At 41.4% G+C, this 24,157-nt stretch overlaps 1 protein-coding gene across 2 annotated transcripts in view; it reads right to left on the reverse strand.

Annotated features, from left to right (window-relative positions):
• The window catches only part of lpp (LIM domain containing preferred translocation partner in lipoma), a 219,919-nt gene extending 196,522 nt beyond the window's left edge, over positions 1–23,397 (reverse strand). Inside the window, exon 1 of one of the 2 annotated variants that reach the window (XM_054788847.1) lies at positions 9,888–21,103. The gene's annotated coding sequence lies outside the window, so the exon portion shown is untranslated. Of the gene's footprint in view, positions 1–9,887; positions 21,104–23,147 lie in introns of those variants that run through there. The other variant, XM_054788845.1, reaches the window with a different exon arrangement.
• Positions 23,398–24,157: the final 760 nt, after the last annotated feature.

A 24,157-nucleotide genomic window follows, 5' to 3' on the forward strand; every position in this document is an offset into this window, starting at 1 on the left:
GTCAAACCGCTGCCATCATAAACCCTTTACAACCGTACGGGGAATGTTTTGACATTCTTTATTGTCAAACCAGAAAAAATGTCACAAAAGCCAAAGAAAAAGCGCACAGTCATCCTTAATTCATCACGCATACATTCTATCATTGAAACAATAATAAAGCAAGACTAACTTTCTCCAAATAATGATGAGATGAGCTGCGTTGCATCGCACTTTAACTTTCTTAATGATCATACAAGTTTAAAAACAAGTCAACCATTGTGCATATTGAAATGTGAACACAACAAAAAGTATTAACTTTCGACAAAATGCTACGTAAAAGGTGAGATGGGCCGTTCCTTTTTTACCTTTATTAACTGCGTAAAAAGATGTTAAGCGGTGCTAAATATGTCAGTTCAAAACACAAAAGTTCGTACGGCTGCCAAAAATTGCGCATTGTACAACCTCACAAGGTGTCCAACTTTGGCGGTTTCATATTATTTCCAGCTCCGACGTTCCGTGGTTACGAAGCAATTCCATAAATTATTAATACTGTACAAAACAAAAACGAAAACTAGCTACGTGTGCGTGGCGGAAGAATACGTAGTTACGCGTCGCCCCACTGAGGAAGAACAACGTCGCTTTCATTCTTTTTAGTTAACTTTTTTCCCCTTTATTGTGTCTCCCGAATGCGAGGCAGACTCTTCTGAACGCAGGGCATCGAAGAAAAGGCAAATGAAAGTGAAAAGTGAAGTAAAATGTGCAAAATAAAAATATGGAAAACAACAAATATGGCTCCAACTCCACGACCATCATTAAGATAAAGATGGTATCCATGTCAAAGGATCTGCTCCTATGAAATGGACAGTGATAATTAAGCAGCGTAGTGATCTCATAATTGAGACCTGTCTCTCCCTCATTTGCAACACCCCTAGTAAGGAGTTGTTTCTACAGTTTCATTTCATTCTTGTATTTAATGTCCTTCATGTGCTCTGTGTACAGTGTGAGTGACTGAGTTGACAGAGAACCTCCTGTATTAAAAGGATTTGTTCATGACCTTAAATGAACAACTTCTGCAAGGATGCACCTCCCCAATCTATTTTTAATAAACTGCACTTATGCAATCAAACTTTGAAAAGGAGTGAAAACTTTTGATTAATTCCTGAAGACTACAATGAATAATAGCGAGACGAAGCATTTTATCATGATAAATGTTTGTCTTCTATCAAACATGGCCACCAACACAGGGATATAAAGTGGTGCGCGTGCTTGATGTATGGACGCTGTGCGGGGCGAGAGTGGGCTGAAGCGAGGCCTGGGTCCCAGGTGTAACATTGCCAGAAACACTGACACACACTCACAGCCAAGACAATGATTTGGGTCAGTAGGTAATTGCATTCCGGGACCACAGGGGACTTGTTGGCAATTAATCCCGCCGACGAGCCGGCTGAAATATGCAGACGTCCCGTTTGCCGGTGGCCTGATGAATGCAGCTCTTTCTAGGCGCCACGGCGTGAAAGCTGTGACAAATGCTGACACGTTTGACTCAGCAAAGCGTCTTATGACACCATTGGAATGTTGCGGGACAGAAAAAGTGCTCCATTTGATGCGAGCGCACAATCATAAGTCTTCCCGCTCAATTTAGCGCCGGCGTCAACTCTTGTTGCTAAGTAGAAAAATCATACATCATCCCCTCCTGCAAGACGAATAGCTTAAACCTTCTAGAGTTGGAGAAAGCAATAATACATCGTCCTTGTGTGCACTGTACAAAAACCCAAAACTCAACATGCAGTACAAAATGCAGTGCAATGCTAGCATGAGGGGAAAAAACTGTAAAAAAGGGGTACTTTGTCACCCCAGTGACAAAGAAAGCAACCCATTTTTTTTTTGTTCTTGAACGCAAAATGACCTAGACACGCCAACAAACCAAAATAAGATAATTCAGAGTGCACTTGACACATCAAAGTGTGAGTGAGTGCTCTGATCCGTAATAAAGCATGGTACATTCCCCCCGCCAGTTAGGAACGATATGTGCCACATTTCATTGCAGAAATAAAACAGGAAGTCTCAAAATAATCCACAGTCATGCGTGCAATCACTCGCAAGCACTTGGTCACAAGCAACGTGTCATGTCATTCAGTGTGAGCACTCCTCCCACCAGTTAATGATAAATGGCACCTTTCATTGTAAAAATGAACAGAAATACTCAAAAATAATCCACTGTCAACATATAGATAGTTCACGCACAAGTACGTGGTCGCGCACAATGTGTAGTAATTTGTATGATCGCTCCTCGCACCAGTTAAAACAATTACCACCTTCCACTGCAAAAAATTGAAATAAAATAATCCACAGTCAAACGTACAATGGTTCACTCACACGCACGTGGTTGTGTGCAATGTTTCATGTTAATATGCTCAATCCTCCCAGCAGTTATTAATGATAAATGCCACCTTTTACTGTAAAAATAAATATAAATACTAAAAATAGTCCACAGTCAAACATACAATAGTTCTCTCACAAACACTTGATTGCAGGCAATGTGTCATGTTATAATGTGCTCACTCCTCCTGCCAGTTAATGATAAATGCCATCTTTTATTTCCAATTATTCATGATATTCAACAGTCACCTTGCAAGAGAGAGAAAGAACAACTCAAAAAAACATACATAAAGTCAGTAAAACTTAAGTTATACGGTTTTGTAATGAAGTGATGACAATATGCAAACAAGCAATGGTGTGTATAAGCAGATGACTTATGAGCAGTAGCATTGTAGGAACATATTTAAACTTGGTAAAAGATGGTGACCTATTCATGTCCAAACCCAACGCATACCCTAAAAGCAGTATTTTCTACACACACACAGAGTGGTGTGAAAAAGTGTTTGCCCCCTTCCTGATTTCTTATTTTTTTTGCATGTTTGTCACACTTAAACATTTCAGATCATCAAACAAATGTAAATACTAGTCAACAACAACACAACTGAACACCAAATGAAGTTTTTAAATGAAACTTTTTATTATTAAGGGAGACAAAAAAATCTACCTACATGACCCTGTGTGGAAAAAGTGATTGCCCCCACTGTTAAAACATACTGGAACTTAACTGAGATGAATTGAGATCTATCAGTCTGGAAAAGGTTATAAAGCCATTTCTAAAGCTTTGGGACTCCAGTAAACCACATTATCCTCAAACGGTGACAACATGGAACAGTGATGAACCTTTCCAGAAGTTGCCGGCCAACCAAAATGACCCCAAGAGCGCAGCCACGACTCATCCAAGAGGTCACAAAAGACCCCACAACAACATCCAAAGAACTGAAGGCCTCACTTGCCTCAGTTAAGGTTCCAAGTTCCGAGTTCCAAGACCAAAACCACTGCTGAACAAAAAGAACATTAAGGCTCGTCTCAATTTTGCCAGAAAACATTTTGGTGATCCCCAAGACCTTTCGGAAAATACTCTGTGGTCTGACAAAACAAAAGTTGAACTTTTTGGAAGGTGCGTGTCCCATTACATCTGGTGTAAAAGTAACGCCGCATTTCAGAAAAAGAACACCACGCCAACAGTAAAAAATGGTGGTGGTAGTGTGATGGCCTGCGGCTGTTTTGCTGCTTCAGGACCTGGTTGACTTGCTGTGATAAGTGGAACCATGAATTCTGCAGTCTACCAAAAAATCCTGAAGGACAATGTGCGGCCATCTGTTGGTGACCTCTAGCTGAAACCAACATGGTTTCTGCAGCAGCACAATGATCCAAAACACCCCAGCAAGTCCACCTCTGAATGGCTGAAGAAAAACAAGACTTTGGAGTGGCCTAGTCAAAGTCCTGAATCCTACTGAGATGCTGTGGCATGACCTTAAAAAGGCGCTTCAACCTGGAAATCCCTCTAATGTGGCTGAATTACAACAATTCTGCAAAGATGAGTGCACAAAAATTCCTCCACAGCGCTGCAAGAGACTCATTGCAAGTTAACACTTGATTGCAGTTGTTGCTGCCAAGGGTGGCCCAACCAGTTATTAGATTTAGTGGGAAATCACTTTTCCACAAAGGCCATGTAGGTTGGATTTTTTTCTCCCTTAATAATAAAAAAAAATTTCATTTAAAAACTGAATTTTGTGCATTTTTTTAATGAAACATTTACGTGTGACAAACATGACAAATAAGAAATCAGGAAGGGGGCAATCACTTTTTCACACCACTGTACATACAAACATACAGTACATATACTGTACACACACACACACAAAATATACAAATGACATTTGTATGGATGAGTGTGCTCCTTACTTTTGCAATTGTTGCTTGTGTCATGATAAAATGTGTGTATATTTTGTCATTAATGGCTGTGTGTTTTGGCAACAGGCCACCTCAGTAATTTGAGCGTCTTTAGAGACTGGCATCTGTCAGTGTTTGCGAGCGGGCGAGTGTATCAGGCACACAGCGCAAAGTGTCCTATTAGCCTGCAGCTAGCGCTCGGCTGCCTAATCTGCGCTTAATCACTTTGTGGCATCTGACGCTAAATGATAGGGGAGGACGGAGGAAATGTCATTTCTGGCACATCAGCCACTCGGGCTGTCTGCGACTGTCAGCCTCATGCCACTGCGTTTCCTTCAAGGGTTCAAAATGCTCATCAACACGAAGTAGACATGTCTGACGTGAGCATATTTGGTTTGGACTGGAAACAGTGTCACATGCATTCCCAGTTGGAGCAAGAGTTCATCTTTGCCTTTCATTTATGTAAAAAAAAATGAAGCATTTTCAAGCATAAAAATGGCCAATCCATCCATCCATCCATCCATTTTCTATACCGCTTCTTCCTCATTAGGGTCGCGGGGGCATGCTGGAGCCTATTCCAGCTGACTTCGGGCGACAGGCGAGGTACACCCTGGACTGGTCGAAAAATGGCCAAATGAAGTAAAATACAAATAAAAGGCATTCAGAAGACGCATTGAAAGACTGGCCACTGGGTGTCAGTCATGTTACTGTAATGTTGGGTGAGACACACAAGCACCAGACTTGATCGTCGGAACAACAGGCTTTTATTGCAGCTTTGGATGATCTCACAACAAGCACAATAATCCCTAATACAGTCTACTGTTGTGGCCATAACCCACGCCAAGCTGTAACTCAACTTTGAACCTACATCATCACTTTTTGTCCGTACCCCACTCCGCTCCCCGTGCAACGGAACACATTTACAGAAACACAGAAAGTCTTATTTATGTTATTTATGTCTTTCTCTTAAATGTATATTTTCTCTTGTGTCTACTATATTAAGTAATAGGAGTGTAAAGTTGACTATAGGGGTGTTATTTCATGTCTAAAGGGCTCTAATAATTTTAAAAATGGCATTTAGAAGGTGGTAAACAGGTCTTCTGTGCTCTAATTACAATATTCCATTCCACAACCAATTAATCACAATAAACGAGGGATTACTGTATCACTAGTCATGTCAAGTTGGTCATCTTCATCAAAGGTCGCGAAACTGCCAACACTGATCCCTCCTCAGTCTTCTTATTCTCTGGCAGACTAGGTGCATATGAGGTGTGTTAAGAAACAGAGTTATGATGCATACCACCACAGTTCCATTATAATATATTTATGAGCAAGGATAGGTAGCGCCAAATCTATTGTGTGGTGGTCCAAATTCAACTGTGGCGGGCTGCCACGAATAAATGAATGTATGGGAATCGCCCATTTAAAAACATGGCCTTAATAACATGATGCAAATAATTCAGACTTTTCAGCCCATTCGCAATAAAAAGCCCACGTCCTTTGGACATCACATGTGGCTGTTTTCAAAACAAATGAGCGCAAAAAGGCACATGATTAATTCTGAAACAAAAAAAAAAAAATTAAGGCCACAGGTGAGCGCAAGAAGTCAACATTCAAATTTGGAAAGTCGGCCCTGGCTTTGGGAAAAGTGAAGCATCAGAGAGTTTATTAAATCACCCCATCCAGCTCAGGGGGCAAAATAGAGCAAATCCAAAAATCCTTAAAAAGTGCTTAAAGCCTGAGAGGAATAAATGGAAATACTGGTGGCGCTCCCACTATGGCAGACGTTTGCCGATAATCTCCAGCGTGCACTCCATAAACTGTCAAGAGTAAATAGCTGTTTGGAGGCTCGGCATCACTTTAAGACAAATCAAGACTTTAAGCACAAAAACAGAAAGTAATCAAATCCTTAAAGTGATTCTTGCTTAATGACTATCATAATCTCCACTTGAGCTCAGTCGGATCGGCGCTGTAATTGCTCCGGTTAATCGTGCATTAATTTGTTGACGACATTCTTTTGGACCACTTGCCAGCGTCTTGAAATTAAGGATGGGTAAGCGGAGGCAGGCCGGATTAAGTTTCCGGGCTGTTGCAGATGCTGATGCAACACGACGGGTCGGTCAGCGGAGCCACTGAAGAGCATCAAAACAGTCTTTATAGTGAGCTTGAACAAATATTAAATTCAATAAACAACATCAGAAAATACAAATGCGGCATATATTGCATGTGAATGTTGGAAGAATACATCACAGCGTATCATAGCAATCTCTTGCCAATATGGATGCTTGGCACGTTTTGTGACATCATCAATTATTGATTTGATTCTTATTTACTGTATTTTCCTGACTAAGTCACTCCGGAGTTTAAGTCGCATCAGACAAAACGCTTCATGAAGACGTAAAAAACGTTCCTGACATTACATTCACAAGTGAAGAAGGCGAAGCCAGACAGAGGGGACAATTTTCACACCATTAGAGAGACAAAATAAAGCTACACATGCTGAAATTTTCTCATATTTTTTTAAGTACGGTATATGGATACAATAAAAACCTTACCTCTTTTAAGAAGACATGCATGAAAGTGCGTACAAACATATCAAAACATCCGTATATTAACAAAGAATTTGAAATACACTGAAAATCATACGTGTGTATTTAGTTAGTCATTGGCTGACGCAGCAGCTACAGCCAATCCAAGCTGGACATCATTAGTGTCCTCATTAAAACAACTAAATATAAAATGTCTCAATCCACACAGGTATTATGTCATTATAGCTGCACATTACTTACAGACATAGTCCAAGGCAGTGTTAGGAAGAATTTCAAGTGGTCGCCAAAAACACCAAAAAACACCCACCACCCCACTTTGATTTCAAAATGAAATGATATACAGTATATATTGTGGGCTGCATGGTGGTCTAGTGGTTAGCATGTTGGCCAACACAGTAACAGCCTGGAGATCGGGAAGACCTGGGTTTGATTATCCCTTGGGCATTTCTGTGTGGAGTTTACATGTTCTCCCCGTGTGCGCGTGGGTACTCCCACTCCGGGTACTCCCACATTCCAAAAACACGCATGTTAGGTTAATTGGTGACTCTAAATTGTCCATAGGTATGAATGTGAGTGTGAATGCTTGTTTGTCTATATGTGCCCTGCCATTGGCTGGCGACCAGTCCAGGGTGTCCAGTCCAGGCCTGTCGCCCGAAGTCAGCTGGGATAGGCTCCAGCATGCCCCTGTGTCCCTAATGAGGAGAAGCGGTATAGAAAATGGATGGATGGATGGATTTTAAGTTGCAGGAGCAGCCAAACTAAGGCTGGGCGATATGGACCAAAAATCATATCCCGATATATTTAGGCTGAATATCGGTATACAATATACTGTATATCCAGATATTTTTCCACAAAGGGAGTTTAGACAAAAGTCAAAGCCAAATATGTGTGCAAAGTTGTTTTATTAAAATGTAAAAAATGTTATAGAAAAATAGCTGCTGAAATAAAAATAGAACATTCTCTTTTTTTAAATTAATATACACTGCTCAAAAAAATAAAGGGAACACTAAAATAACATATCTTAGATCTGAATGATTGAAATATTCTTATTAAATACTGTGTTCTTTACATAGCTGAATGTGCCGACAACAAACTCACATGAAAATTCTCAATAGAAATCAAATTTATTAACCCATGGAGGTCTGGATTCAGAGTCACACTCAAAATTAAACTGGGAAAAACACGCTATTCCATGTCTATTCCATTTGTGAAATTGTCAACCGGTTTTGCTTCTTAATTGGACAGTCTTTTATTTTTTTGATCTGTGTAGAAAAAGTAAAATATAATCTTCAATCTTAATCAGGCTGCACTCACGGTAGTGTCTCTGCAGCTGGGTTAGCGCTTCCATCTGACGTTCCCTATGATGACAAACGGTAAAAATGGTTTATACTGTCTTTATACCGTTTTTTGCGCTGTTCACACCCGCTATGCAGCCTCTCCTCCTCCGTCTCTCCGCGTGGATCTCCAGTCGCTCGGCGTAGCGAAGGGGTGTGTGGCTCAAAGCTAACAGCTGCTCCCGAGCAGCAACAAACAAGATACAAGCTGCAAATGTAACAAAATGAATATCCATAGCCGGGGTTGGTATGGGCCCAAAAAACAATAAGAAAGTACGACTAAAGCACTATCAAACACTAAAAATGATGCAGAAAATACAGAGCTGCTGTAACTAGCTTCCACTCGGGCGGCGCCATCTTGAAACATGAAACCTCTGCATCAAATCCAGTCTATATCGATATGAACGATGATGCTTTTCTTTGATATCGTGGGTAAAAGAAATAGCGATATTTTAAAAATATCGATATATCGCCCAGCCCTAAGCCAAACTACGAAAAAAGTGTGACTTATAGTCTGGGAAATAGAGTATTGAATTACTTACTGTTTGAGGTAAGAAAAGTAATTGCATATTTACATTATTGGTTTTGGGTTTGAAAATAACCTTCAGAATTAGTAATCTGAAAAAGTTTACAGGCCTCCAAGTTATCACAATATTTACTAAACAGTGGATCCCCGCAAATTTATGCCATTCAGCATTTCAGCATTTATTTTATTTATATAAAATAAATATGATTTTCTTTTTTTGGGGTTGTTTTCTCCGAGGAGCTTCTTTGCATTTAGCTTGTTAGCTTCCACTGAGTGAACAACAGCAACTGAAGAGAGACAGGATGAGTTTTGGAGCTGAATCCAATGTAATCTAATCTCAATTATCTAGTCTCAGTTATCCATTCATCCATCTTCTTCCATTTATCCCAGGTCGGGTCATGGGGGCAGCAGCCTAATACGAGAAGCCCACCCATGCTTCCCTCTCCCCAGCTTCTTGGTCCAGCTCCTCCCGGCCAGCTGAGAGACATGGTCTCTCCTGCATGTCCTGGCACAAACACTGAGTCGACATTTTAAAAAAATCTCCACTCTAGACATAGCTGGGTGTCAAGGCCAATTATGCATCACGTAGTGCCACCACAAGCTCCCCCACAACCTGGCACCACATATAGATTGCAGTTCTGCATGAAACACTGCACGTGTCCAAATGTTAGCTTTTTTTTTTTTTTTTTACTAGAATTTTGCTTTTACTCGTGTTGAGTTCAAGCAAATTGTGTGAATCTGAAATGCATGTAAGGTTATGACACCACCAGCTGATAAACAGGTGACTAGCTTCAAAAAAGGTGGAAGGTAAAGATAACGCAGTCCAATCTTACAAGATACAAGCGACGAGATTAAGCAAGGCCTCTCTGTCGCTGAGGCCGGCGGCACCAAGTCCAGTCCATTAAGCGCCCTCCTCCAACTGTCAAAAGCAACCGTTTGAAGTGTGAAAGTGGGAGCTGGAAGGAAGGTCAGCGCTCTTAAAAGGTACATACAGTAGCTATGGTCAGTGGGAGTGGATGCCTCAGCCAGGAACATCTGCCAAACCACAGCTCAACTTAACAATGAGTGAGTGGAGAAAGCCAAGTTGTATCTTCACTAAGCCTCTAAAGAGACACCACCTCAACAACAACAACAACAACAACAACATGCTAAAGTCAGACCCCAAATGATACATTGAATGCACAGAAGCAGACAAAGCGGTGAATAAAAGCCCAAAAGGATACTCACGGTTCCTCTTCGGATGAGCAAAGCACAGGAAACTTTAATGGAAGTCACTTGGTCAAGTTGAAATCTTTGTGCAGCGAGAAATGACTCATATCCCTTCTCCCAACCACTGTCGAGCATCATGAGGAGGTAAACATTTCCAAATATGGAGAAAGTATGAAGTCAGCATTGGGGGCAATATCAGTTTGGTTTGCTTTTGCTGGGAACGTCAGCTTTCTTCCACAGAGCCACTTCTGCGGCGCATACGTTTCAACTTGTAATAATAAAAATAAGAATAATAATGATAATAATATTAACAATATTGATAATGATGACCACTGGGGTAGAAGGAGTTGAGCCTTAGCTAAGATGGCCGATGTTCAATCAAACTAGCGGGGTCAGGTTATGAACATAAATATAAAAGGATGGTCCTTTAACTCTGACAGGCTGAGGCTGCCGTGTACCAGACACACACACACACACGGATTACACTCCAGTGATTAAAAAGGTATAATTAAAGTCTGATTACTCCCCAGGAGTGCCGCGGGTCAGCAGTGATGAGGGTGATATTAACAGCAGCTTAGGAGAATAGTACACCCTGATAACTGGGATACATTTGCATTAGAAACACTGAAGAAACAAAAATCATAGTGTTCTCCGAAAAACAACACACTGCGGGGCTAGATTCAGGCTATGTCCACACAAACACTGATATTTTCCCCCAAAAAAGGCACATTTCCCCCACTCTGGTGGCTCTTCAGCCTCCTTGCTGCGGCTCACACGACGAGCTCGGTGATTTTTTTTAACACCGAAGCAGAGGAATATGTAAAGCAGAGCAAATGTGCGAGTACCGACTCACCGCTAGTTCATGAATAGGAGTGTGACAATATCTCGATATGCCGATATATTGCGATATTTTATCTCCCGATCGATTAGAGATATGCGCCCGCCAAGTATCGATAATTTTGATTTACATACGTTCGCTATAAACTGCCTCACTCTTAATTAGTTCCTTTTGCGCAATTCCTTGGCGGTCCGCTAGGGGGCCGCCTCGCGGGAGCAGCGGAAGTCGGCAAGCGAAGTAAACACACAAAAAGAGAGAACATGGCGGACACGAGCGGAAAACGGTTGAAAGATGCACCGGCAGCCTACAAGTCAAAAGTGTGGATGCATTTGGGGTTTGACAGTACTGATGGTGGAACAAAGCTGGAGAAGGACTTTGCTACATGCAACAACTGTTTCACAAAAGTTACGTATACTGGAAACAACGAATATGCGCAGCCACTTGCAGCGCCATCACCCAGAGCTAGTAAGCCAAAAAGCCATTGCCAGACCACCGTGGGGGCTCTACTTCAAGCAAAACTCCCTTTCAACTCCCCCAGGTCAAAGTCGATCACTCACGGCATATCTGTGTATATTTGCAAGGATCTGCGGCCATACAGTGTTGTCGAGAATGATGGGTTTCGCTTTTTGATGCGCACTTTGGAGCCACGCTCCGGAATATCAAGTCGAAAACATTTCACCAAAAGCTTGTTTATCAAATTTTGTTGGTTTCCTCAAAATGTGCAGGTAGGTGCCTTGCAGTAAATTTTCACTTCACAGCAGTGTTACACAAAAATGATGTCACTGTTGATAAAATAAGCTGTAGGTTTGTTACTGAAATGCTGCACTACAATAGTGAGTGTGTTAGAAAGACACTCATTTGCTTACAGGAATATTGCAATAAGTGTCTTAAAAAGACATTTGTTTACAGAAATGCTGCACTAAGTGTTAAAGTGATGGTGCCAAATAAACATGTTTTTTTCCTCATTTTAACATATCTGTATCTGAAGGGGTCAGCTAATTCAGTCAGTCACGAAAAAGATATCTTGACTGTGTGCTTCCGCTGCGGTAAGGGCCCTGTCACACCTTGACGATTTAGGCAATGCATGCCTGACGTGATCATTTTGATGGCATACGTTGAACTGCCGATGTTTTTTTTTTCAATTTTGGGCGTATACATAGCGTATTCATAACGAGTTCGACGTAAACATGACGTATTAGTAACGTATATAGAACGTTTCTCTAACTTGTAGACAACTTATATCAACGAATGCGTAGCGTGTTGCCGGTGTTCGCAATTTATGCCCAACGCACAACGCCTGTCACACCTTCACGATTTAGCCATCTTATGCCAACGTATGAAAAATTTGGCCAATACACTGGCGTACGTCGTAGTACGTCTAAGTCGTCCAAAAATTTTGTGTATGCATTTTCCACATATGTCCACGTATGATTCATACGAGTCTATATGAGTCTCGAGGGCCACCTTGACTCATTGGCTCGCTCATTCATTCATTTCCTCGGAGACAGAGCGGAGTCAGCAGCTTCACGGCTTCTCCTCTGCCCAGCTGAGTGGTTGGTTCACCGTGATTGGTTCGTTCAGCCGAGGTCCCGCCCTCGAGACCCATATACCTCACCGTGATTGGTTCGTTCAGCTCCGCACACGACAAGTGTCATTCATATCAAACCTGCGGGCCACACGAATATTAATCTTTCATATTAAGAAGTGGGCCGCAAACTATCGTCCCGGGGGCCGCGAGTCTGAGACCCCTGGTGTCGGCTGCACACGCTACGACTCATGGATTTGTGACTCGCTAAGGCTTTAATAAAGTTGACAGAAAATAAAAAAAAAAGTTGGTTCCATTCCCAGTATCACAGTGCCCTCTACTGGTTAAGCTGCAAACTTACCTGCAAATGCAAACACGACAGCCTCCATCTCCTCTCCCCTCGCCAAGAAGACAGTTCTGTCTCAAGGTATGTTGACGTATTACGACTTGTACGTAATTTACAAATAACGTGTGTGAACGGGTGTCAACGAACGCATAACTTATTGCCCGTGGATGCGGGACATATGAATCATACGTTGACATACGTCGAAAACTTCACATTAGCACATATATGTACATTTGTACAACTAAGTAACCATCAAAGTCTCCAAGGTCATACATGTAAACCAGAGGTGTCCAAATTTTTTCCAGCGAGGGCCACATCGTGAAAAATGAAAGGGTGCAACTTGTAACGCAACACATATACATGTAGATATGCAAAGAAGTTATATATATTTCAAGAAAAAGAACTGCATTGCAGCTTTGTGATATAAGTATAAGATAGTTACTTTAATAGTTAATAATTAATACTATATTAATCTAAAGAGAAATTTGCGATTTGGGCAGCTCTCCAAAAATGTCATAATAAACGTGATCTAAATAAATAAATAAATTCCCTGCTCTGTAGAAAGTATCTCCATCGTAGTATATTCCTGTATGAGCTCTGGCCCTTGCACGTTGAACAAGACCAAACACATACTGCAGATGTTATTAACTGGGGGGAAGCTCGCCAAGATCACATTACTGGAATTCTCTCCCTGCAATCTAACTGTGTATGCACAAGTGGTAGCGCTACAAACGCAGACTTCCAGAGCTAACATTAAATGGACAAAGTGTCTCTGTGATGGTTGACATTCGCCCTGCTTGGATATGTGGGCCATCTGAAGCCTGGTTGACGGCACGTTCTGTTTAGCTCCAGACAAAAATATGGGCAGCACTCAACCTGATAGCTGGCTCAGCACATTTGTGACAAAATAATGACAGCACACAAACACCTTAAATAGACGTGGTTTAATTATTGCCTCTATTTTGGTACCAATTGAGAGAGCAGAGTGATTTTTTTTTTTTTTGTAAAATCTCAAAATGGACAGGAAGCATGCAAGCTTCTTTGTGGGAATGAGTGGGATTATTTGTTGGGTTTTAATTTTGGGGATGTTGCTGGTGTCAAACAAGTCGTGATACTCTTGTATATACAGTATACACATTGAATTATGTCGGTGTGTATGCTTGTCAAAGTTGTCCCACCAGCTAGAGGTCTGATTGGGTCTTGACCCAAATTGCCACCGTTGGCGGGTGCGTCGTAGCCGTTTTAGACCGCAAAACAGCAGCAGTAGCATTCTCCGAAGCCCATAATGGCGCCTTTATTTGTCAATGTAATGCGAAAGTAGCCGTTTGTTTACTCTTATACACATACATACAAACACACACACACACACACACACACACACACATCAGGGTTTCCACTACATTCAATGGATTGTGGCGCAGCACCACAGTAAAATAAAAACCACGACACCATGGAAGTGAGTTTGTTTTGGGGAGGGTTTGACGTGAAAACAATGTTAAGTAATACATTGTATGAATGGGCATATATGCTATATCAGGGGTGCCCATTACGGCAAGCGCAAAAGTACTGTGCCACCTACATCATAACCGTCACTTAGTAGATGTCATATGACATCAGTCAGCTGACACCTGATTCGCTGTTGTGCTTCGGCGGCAAAAAAAAAGAAAAAAAGTGGAGAACAGACGTCGGCAGCCACACACAGATAATGCAACTTTCATCTTTAGTAACTGAGCTGTCACATGCCTATATCTATAACAAAAGTTATCTGTTCACTCATAGCATCAAGTTATGTAAAAAAAAAAAAAGCCCATTGTTTCACGTCATGAACTCCACAATAGAAACGTGCTTTCTCCAAGTTCGTTTGTCAAACTACTATTTCACAATGAATTGGAAAATGTGCCCTTTGCTGAAAGCTTTTAATATGTTGCCTTGACTTCGGCTTCATTGTCTTTTGCATACTCCTTTTAATTTCTGGTATACAGTATCTGTAATGCTTTATAGCAAATGCTAACTGGACGTAATACATGAAGTGTATGCATAATGAACGCTACATAGTAGGGGTGCAACGATACACAAAATTCACGGTCCGGTTCGATACGTTTGTGTTACGGTTCAATATTTTTTCGATACAAAAAATAAATTCCCTTGCCTTTATTAATTTGAATTTTATTGAAATTGCCTACATTTTTCACATTTATCAACATTTTCAGCATGGTATGAATGTGGGAGGCGGAGCTCAGTGGCTCTGTGCTTGACAATGCGACCTAAGCCAGAGTAGTTGATCGCAGATACACTGAGCTTTCAGCACAGAGCGCCGTCAGAAGTTGATAAAAATGAATATGAAACTGTTCGATACAGGGTCACGGTTCGGTACACATGTGTATTGAACGGTTCGATGCAGATACTTGTATTGTTACAACCCTAGTGATTATCATTAAAATATCATTCCAGTCCTCTTGCATACTTATTGGACAGCAACAAGATGCAACTCTCTACATGTTTGTCTCTGACGGTACAGGTTCAAAGGAGAGTTTCAAGATATGGGAATAGTATGAACCCTCCTCCTAATCTTTGCAGATAAAATGCCCTACTGGACCGATGTTAGCGATGATTTTGTGCTGCGGCAAAGTATTTACCAAACGCATGATGTGTCCTGCAACATTGAGCAATAAAGCCACAGACAAATTCCTGTTACGCAAGAGCAGATTACAAGTTTCTTGGATATTAATTTTCTCTCCGAAAGAGCCACTGGGGGAAGGGGCAGGCTGGAGGAGGAGGACATGCAGAATGCGGTGTAATTATTGCAAGTCAAGTAGTAAAGTGGGATAAACATGCAGTGCATGTGAGGACCCTCCTGTGTTTCCAGCGCCAGCTGTGCTGTTCCGTGACTTCAGCTGTGAAGAGGAGTTTCTAGGACGCGTCTCTCATTCAAATGGCAACATCAATTAGTGTTATTAGGAAACACACAACAGTGCTGTTATGACAACATGAGGAAACACTTCAAATCACTTTCCTTCTGCCTGCGCCCAGCTTGACTTTGTGCACATTTCATGTCTCGATGAGCTTGGCACAAACAGCGGAACCTCTAAAGTCAGCGTACAATTCGGAATGTGAACAAAATATTCCTCTAAAACCACAACAATGCTTGACGTCTCTTAGGACCTTAAAGACAAGGTTTAACTCGGCATGTTTTGCCTTTTCTTCTGCTTTTTTTTGGGGGGGTTTTGCCACTCTCTGACTTTGCGAAATGGACCTAACTCCAAAAGTCACTTTTATTGCAAAAGTTGATCCAAAATCAGATGAGAACATCAACGTCAAGTTGGCAGAAGAGTTTATTTTTATGTGTGTATCAATTACTCAAGGTCTTTTGCCATTTGCTGGTTGGTGGTCCCAAAATATAACCCCTGGGGATCTACTGTAATGAGCTTCCATATTTCTGAAATTACAGCCTCTCTCCAATTATTGACCGACTCCAATTTTGCTTCAGGTAAATATACGACACGCCTATAATTAGAGCATTTATGGCAGGGGTTTCCAAACTTTTTCCAGCAAAGGCTACAAAGTGAGAAATGAAAGGATGCAAGGGCCACTTTAATATTTTGTAAAGCAACACATGGGAAAATGCTAAGAAGTTACATATATTTCAAGAAAAAAAATGCATCTCAGCTTTGTCATATAGGTGAAAAAGCATGAGTATTAAATTCGCTCTCTCCTCTTTTTCCCCACATTATTGCGATTGTATTTTTGTATTTGTATTTTTTTCTTATTGCAATATTATGACTTTATTCCCACAATATTATAACTTTTCCCCAACCTAATTTTCAAAAAATGACAACTCTATTTTGTTTTCTCATATTGCAAAAAAAAGTCATTAATATTTCAATTGTATGCTACTAAAATGACATTATTTTCCACATAATATTAAGACACAAAATAGCGACCTTTTTCTCTTAATATTTTGACTTAATTCTCATCAAATTTCAGCTGTTTTTTTCCCAACTATTTCAACTTTCTTCTTGTAAATTGTGTTCTCGTAATTATTACTTTATTTGTCTGTTTTTGATAATAGGACTAATATTTCAACTTTATGCTACTAAAATGATTTGTCCCCTCATAAAATTACAACGTTATTCTTATAAAACTACATTTTCTCCTACTACAACTTTTTCCTCTGAATATTTTGGCTTTATTCTTCAAATTACTGCTAATTTTTCCATTTTTGCAGCTGTTTTCTTGTTAAATGGCCAGTCAAATTGATCATATTAACAATATTAATATAAACAATAATAATATAAACAATATTAATATTATTTTCTTGGTCGATTAATCTGAAGCTTATTGTTTCGATTCATCGAGTAATCGGTTAGGCCCTAGATGGACCAAATCAATATGAAGCAAACACAGGTAGTGGGTTGGTCCGCAACATATCAGAAAAGAGGCAAAAATGTCGATCACTGTTTCTCAAAGTCAAAGCTGATGTGTGTGAATATCTTGCTTTGTTTAAAACACAAAAATAATATGTTTGCTTTCATGGATGACTAAGGAATTTTTAAAATATTCATATGTGAGGGGCTGAAATCAGAGGATATTTACATTTAAAAAAAAAAAAAAAAAAAACGATACATTGAATACCAAAATAGCTGTTTTGATTTAGGATAATTGATTAATTGTTGCAGTTCTAGATAACATCCTGGTATTTAGGTCCAAATAGGCCAATCTTGCCATTGAACATTGGGCTTTTAAGAAAGTGGTTGCACCTGTACAAGCTCTTAACTTTCTCTAACTGTTCTGATGTTACGTTTTGCTCTCAGACGACTCATCCGCAGCCTGGGAAGCCGCCGCTGTTCCCCCATTAAAATATGCCAGAATAACTTGACTGAACCCACCAGGAGGGTCTGCAGCTCAAAGGCGGCGGAGGCGCGCATCTTTTTAACTTTAACATCATCAACACTGTCAAATGTGTCCTTTTCATCCAGAGTTTTTTTTCTTATAGAAAAGGAGCGCTATGTTTAATGTATCTCGAGTCAGAAATGTTTCTGAGCGACGCAGATGTATGCGGTTTGATAGCTACGCTCTCGAGGGGGGTTAGGGAGGGGGTGGGGAGGGGGACTCAGTGATATTGATTTGAAATTCACATGGTGTCAGGGTCTTTAAAAGTCCTCCTTTTAACAAGTACAGTCAGGCTCTTTTCCCATGTTCGCTTAACAGAACTATTCCGTTTACATCACAATGATGTTCCCTTCTGAACCGTGACCCACGTACAGTAAAACTTCGTAACCTCCCATTATTCTAACTGATGTACTAATCCCAGTCTTTCCCATACACTCACTTCATTGTGGGGGCCCATGGTACCCGTTCACTCTCACTCATAAACACATTATAATGGGACTGTCTGTGCCTGTAGCATTGTTACGACTCCGTACAGGAAGTGGCGCTATGGATCCTAACTCCGCTTCTTGGCACACCTCATCTCTGCCAGAAAATAAAACGGCGTAGCAGGACTGACCGGTGTTGCCAAATTTGCAGGTGTGTTGCTACTTTGGCGCACAGGAAGGAGCCAAAAGCTAAATTTGGCTTGCTTAAGGAAATACTCTTTATTTGCAGCTGTTAGCTGAGCAAACACGCAATGATACTGCACAAAGGAACTGGGGATCAGCAACACAAACATCCACCTCGCTCATGGTGCAACAACAATAAGAAGAAAGTTAACACATATGGAACACACAAAGCAACTTTTAACAAATACACCACACGGACATCAAAATAAACACCTGCGCATGAACAAACACGCAAAATTACACCCCTATGTGCACGCCGCAAGGCATGCTGGGTAACCCGTGGTACTCTTTCCCAACACGCTACACCAAGGGTGCCCATTACGTCGATCGCAGGTAGTGTGGGTCGATCGCATTTGTCACTCACCTCATTAACATCACTTTGTAGACGTCCTAAGACATCAGTCAGCTGACAATAAGCTCCCCTCCTGATTCGTGTGTGTGTGTGTGTGTGTGGATGTGAGTGTGAATGGCTGTTTGTCTATATGTGCCTTGCGACTGGCTGGCAACCAGCCCAGGGTGTACCCCGCCTCTCGCCCGAAGACAGATGGGATAGGCTCCAGCATATCCGCAACCCTAGTGAGGACAAGCAATATAGAAAATGGATGGATGAATGGATTTATTTTATAAAACGGCTAAAGAAAAAAAATTACATATACTGTATTTAAAGGCGGCTGCACAGTGGCATAGTGGTTAGCATGTTGGCCACACAATCGGGAAGATCTGGGTTCGAATCTCCGTTGGGCATCTCTGTGTGGAGTTTGCATGTTCTCTCCGTGTGTGTGGGGGTTTTCTCCGGGTACTCCGGTTTCCTCCCACATTCCAAAAACATGCATGTTAGGTTAATTGGTGACTCTAAATTGTCCATAGACATGAATGTGAGTGGGAATGCTTGTTTGTCTATATGTGCCCTGCCATTGGCTGGCGACCAGTCCAGTGTGTACCCCGCCTCTCGCCCCAAGTCAGCTGGGAGAGGCTCCAGCATACCCGCGACCCTAATGAGGATAAGCGGCATAGAAGACGGATGGATATTTAAAGCCACCGAAGCCTTGTATTATATTATTAGTATCAACACTTCAGATTTTTTTCTTTACATTGTCCTTTTTTGCTCTATTTTTCAAATTTTTGCTGTTTTTTGGTGTTATATTTTACTTCTACATTGTGCCACAGGCCAATTATAAACAAGTCCCTGGCCACACTTTGGACACCCCTGGTCTACGACCTAACCGATTGCTCGATTCATCAAAACAAACTTTCGATGAATCGACTAAGAAAATAATGGTTAGTTGCACACTGGAACAAAAGTTAATTTGTATTTCTACAATTTGTTTTATTTTTAATGGTTTTTGCTCAATTTTTGTGCCTCACACAGCGTCTGTAAAGCACATGCGGCATTCTGCAAATTGGATGAGGAGGTCATCTACCCCTGACCCACCACAAACCACTGCCACAAATACATTGAGGACCTGTGGGAATCTCAATCCCCTGTGTCTCTGCCTCCTCAAAAATAGGCCAAAGTGAATCATAATGCTAATATGTCGGGCACCACCAATGATTTCAATAGAAAGGGTACAGTATATAGCGTGAAGTCCAGTCTGTGTAGTCGACTGCTGACAGCGACCCCGCTGCCGACTGACCAGCCTCTCTGTACGTGTTGTCACTGTTTATCAAAGAATGATTTATTGTTTTACACGACATTAATGATTAACTTATTTTCACACTCACATGACAGTTAACTCTTACAAATAATACTTGGTCATGAACAGTTTTATTCTTTCACAGCAGTCATTTTACTGCAATTCACCTATTTCATTTTGCTTCTATCAAATTCTTCATAATAAGATCGAGAAAAAAGAAACCTTAAACCTAAAAAAAGGCCTTCATTCTCGCTTTTTTATTTCAAAGAATGATGACTCAAGTCCCTTCCAACAGCCTCTCGACCACTTCTAAACGCACCATAAAAGGTCAACACACACCGAAAGTTGGCAAATGAACATAATACAAATCATCGCACTTGTTGCACAATTTACTGCTATACAAAAGCTTCTGCAAAGATGATAATGCTCAGATTTGTTTTGACACTTACAGTCATTCGTGTCTTTACATTTTGTCATTACGGTTTGTCCACTTCTTGTGTTTAAAAGTCCCCACTGTCTATTTAAAGCGCAGAGAAGAGATTGTGTAGCAATAGATTGATAGCTGATGCAGTAGTGCTTGTGCCGTGATGGAGAAAAGTAAAATAAAAAAAGGTGGTGGTGAACAATAAATCAAATTGTCAATTAAAAAAAAAATTGAATTAATATTGCTTAAAATGAAATAAATGAGAGTAAGTAGATGGATTAAAGAATTAATAAGCAAGTAAATATTGGAATAAAAATCTGACAAACACATAAATAAATGCTGAATGAAATTAGGCAATAACCTATTAATAATGATTGAATTGCTGCTTTATTGTTCCTGCATGTAGAGAAAGCAGTTATTGCTGGAATTAAACAAACAAACATGGTATCATTACTGTAGTGTTGTTATTGTAATTGTAGTGTTAATCATGTCATCTTCTATATCTGTCTAGTTACTTGATGTCCTCGGCAACAAGGACTATGGCTTCCTCAGGTTCTCTCTTCTGCTTCATGTAAGTTTAGCAGTTATTACTTTGCAGAGTGTGGGATTTGTTGTCTTGTGGGTCAACCTTTCAGCATTTCTCACGCAGATGTTTTGGGGTTTGTGTCTCTTTTGGGTATTTGCAGCATTTTTCTTTTGAATTTGTTTTTGATCCTGCTGTGTTTATGTGATTTCAGCATTTTCAATTTGCAGCATTTCCCTGCTGCATGTGTGTGTACAGTATTTATAATTTGTATGTTTTTGGTATTGGATCATTTCTGTTGTTTGGAGCGTTCGCCCCGGTCGGCCGCTGTACTACTTATATATATATACACTGCTCAAAAAAAATTAAAGGAACACTTGGAAAACACATCAGCGCTAAACTGGGGGAAAAATGATCTTGAATATCTTTCCTGATAATAAGGGGGTGATGTATTAGTAACAAAATGATGCCACATCATTTGATAGAAATGAAAATGATCACCCTATAGAGGGGGGGAAGTCAAAGACACCCCAAAAATGAAAGTGAAAAAATGATGCAGCACGCTGGTCCATTTTGCCAAAATGTCATTGTAGCAACTCAAAATGATTCTCAGTAGTTTGTGTGGCCCCCACGTGCTTGTACGCATGCCTGACAACGTCGGGGCATGCTCCTAATGAGACTACGGATGGTGTCCTGGGGGATCTCCTCCCAGATCTGGACTAGGGCATCACTGACCAAACAATCAGAAACAGGCTCCATGAGGGTGGCCTGAGGGCCCGACGTCCTGTAGTGGGCCCTGTGCTCACTGCCCAGCACCGTAGAGCTCGATTGGCATTTGCCATAGACCACCAGAATTGGCAACTACACCACTGGTGCCCTGTGCTCTTCACTGATGAGAGCAAGTTCAACCTGAGCACATGCAACAGACGTGAAAGGGCCTGGAGATGCCGTGGAGAACGTTATGCTGCCTGCAACATCATTCAGTATGACCGGTTTGGTGGTGGGTCAGTGATGGTCTGGGGAGGCATATCCCTGAAGGACGTACAGACCTCTACAGGTTAGATAACGGCACCCTGACTGATATTAGGTTTTGGGATGAATTCCTTGGACCCATTGTCAAAACCTAAGCTGGTGCAGTGGGACCTGGGTTCCTCCTGGTCCACGACAATGCCCGACCTCATGTGGCTAGTGTATGCAGGTAGTTCCTGGAGGATGAAGGAATTGATACCATTGACTGGCCCCCACGTTCACCTGACCTAAACCCAATAGAACACCTCTGGGACATTATGTTTAGGCCCAACCGGCGCCGCCAGGTTGCTCCTCAGACTGTCCAGGAGCTCATGGATGCCCTGGTCCAGATCTGGGAGGAGATCCCCCAGGACACCATCCGTAGTCTCATTAGGAGCATGCCCCGACGTTGTCAGGCATGCGTACAAGCACGTGGGGGCCACACAAACTACTGAGAATCATTTTGAGTTGCTACAATGACATTTTAGCTAAATGGACCAGTGTGTTGCATCATTTTTTCACTTTCATTTTTGGGGTGTCTTTGATTTCCCCCCTCAATAGGGTGATCATTTTCATTTCTATCAAATGATGTGGCATCATTTTGTTACTAATACATCACCCACTTATTATCAGGAAAGATATTCAAGATCATTTTTCCCCCAGTTTAGATCTGATGTGTTTTCCAAGTGTTCCTTTAATTTTTTTGAGCAGTATATATATATATGCACTTATAATTTTACTCTAGTCTTAGGATTTTGCTTAGGAGTGTATTTTTAACGCTGGCATCTTTATTATTCTAAACTGTGTTAACACTGACTTATGACATCACTTTTAAAACCGCTAAATGGGACCGTTAAATAATTAAAAGCAGTCACAGTGTGACGAATCTGCGTCGTCAACTTCAAGGGTTGATTTACTTTGATGGCTAACACACAAGCTAGCAAGCTTTTAGCTGCTAAAAGTCAACTAAGTACAACTTAGTGACATTTTTCGAGCCGGGGGGGGGGGCTCTTTGCTTCCCCAGCCCGTCATAGTTTGTCTTCCGCATTGTTGAGCAGCCAACCACTTGGCTAAAAACAGACACAGGAGAGACGCCCAAAGTTGCAGCTAGCTTAAAAAAAACTTCACAACTTAGCTTGACTGCTAGCTAGCGACTTGTTAACGAGGCTGATAATGCTAATCATGTTGACTGTGGTTCGTGGAGCCTAGCGGAGCGATGGCCAAGGTGTGTCCAAACAGTGTCCGAGCCTCGGCCACATTCTTACATTCTTCCCGCCGCCTCCCGCAGCCCAGCACAGGCGAGAAAGCAGCTTCTCCACCCGTTCTGTCACCTACACGTCAAAGTACAACATTTCTCACCCCCGCCGATGAAACCGGCTGACCTTAAAGCTTCTCAAGCCGCGTCCGGTTCGGTAGGCTTACCTTGGCTTTCGAGGAAATAAGGCGGCGGGCAGAATCCCAGCAAAAAACAGCCAAACTTCTTGATCCAAATTCTGGGAGAGTTGTGGCCAGTGACGTCACGCAGTGAAATTCCAAGCGGCTCGTCAGTTCGGAGGTTTGCCCATGTAAGGCAGCAGTCCAGCGGGGACGGCCAGCCGGGACACCCCGCTCTCTCTAACCGTCACGGGCACGACGCCGACACCCTCTGCCTTTATGGAAGTATGGCATTTGTCTGTGGAGGAAATGAGTACTTTAAATGTATGCTAACATCCCAGTGCTGCACTAGCTGCTAATTAAACACTCCTTCATTGTTGTCCTCATGGAGAGACTTTTTGCACACCTGTAGAAGGAAATCAGTCTAGAGGAGGTAAACAGAGTGAAATGTCATAAAACTCTAATTCTTTATCGGTTTAGCTCATGTTTGCTATGGACGTTTTTCTTGATTTAAATGATGGCATAGTGATATACAGTGTTCCCTCGCTCTGTAGTGTTCATCTTTCGTGGATTCGCTGTTTTTTTGTGCTGCCTTTTTTCTTTATTACAGGGTATGCACGTTACAGGCTGAGCCAGGGTCTTTAAGAAGAATTATATTGTGGGAAGTTGAGTGTCTAGCTCTTCCCTCTGTCACCTGTCTGCATCGCCCATTGTTTTCTGCATCCTGATTGGCCGTAGACCATTTTTAATCAATCTCCTTCTTCCTGCCGTGTCTCATTTGTCATCGCTAGCTTGCTTGCTTTGTAGCTTGTAAATGAATTTTCAGTTCTCTGCAGCAGTATGTTTTAACAAGGATACAAAGACGCTACAGTACAGCGATGCGGCGCCAGGATGAAAAGGCACGGTCACGGTAGTGAAATATGCGTGAGTGACTTAATAATTTTTTGTGTCGATCATTTAAGGTTGGTCATTTAAATTCAAATGAAGGTTTGGACTTTTTGGGGAGTGTTTACACAAGAGAGAAATGTGAGGAAAATGTTAATGCCTGTCTGAGAAAA

This window comes from Dunckerocampus dactyliophorus, chromosome 10, assembly GCF_027744805.1.
Source record: "Dunckerocampus dactyliophorus isolate RoL2022-P2 chromosome 10, RoL_Ddac_1.1, whole genome shotgun sequence".
Lineage (NCBI taxonomy): Eukaryota > Metazoa > Chordata > Actinopteri > Syngnathiformes > Syngnathidae > Dunckerocampus > Dunckerocampus dactyliophorus.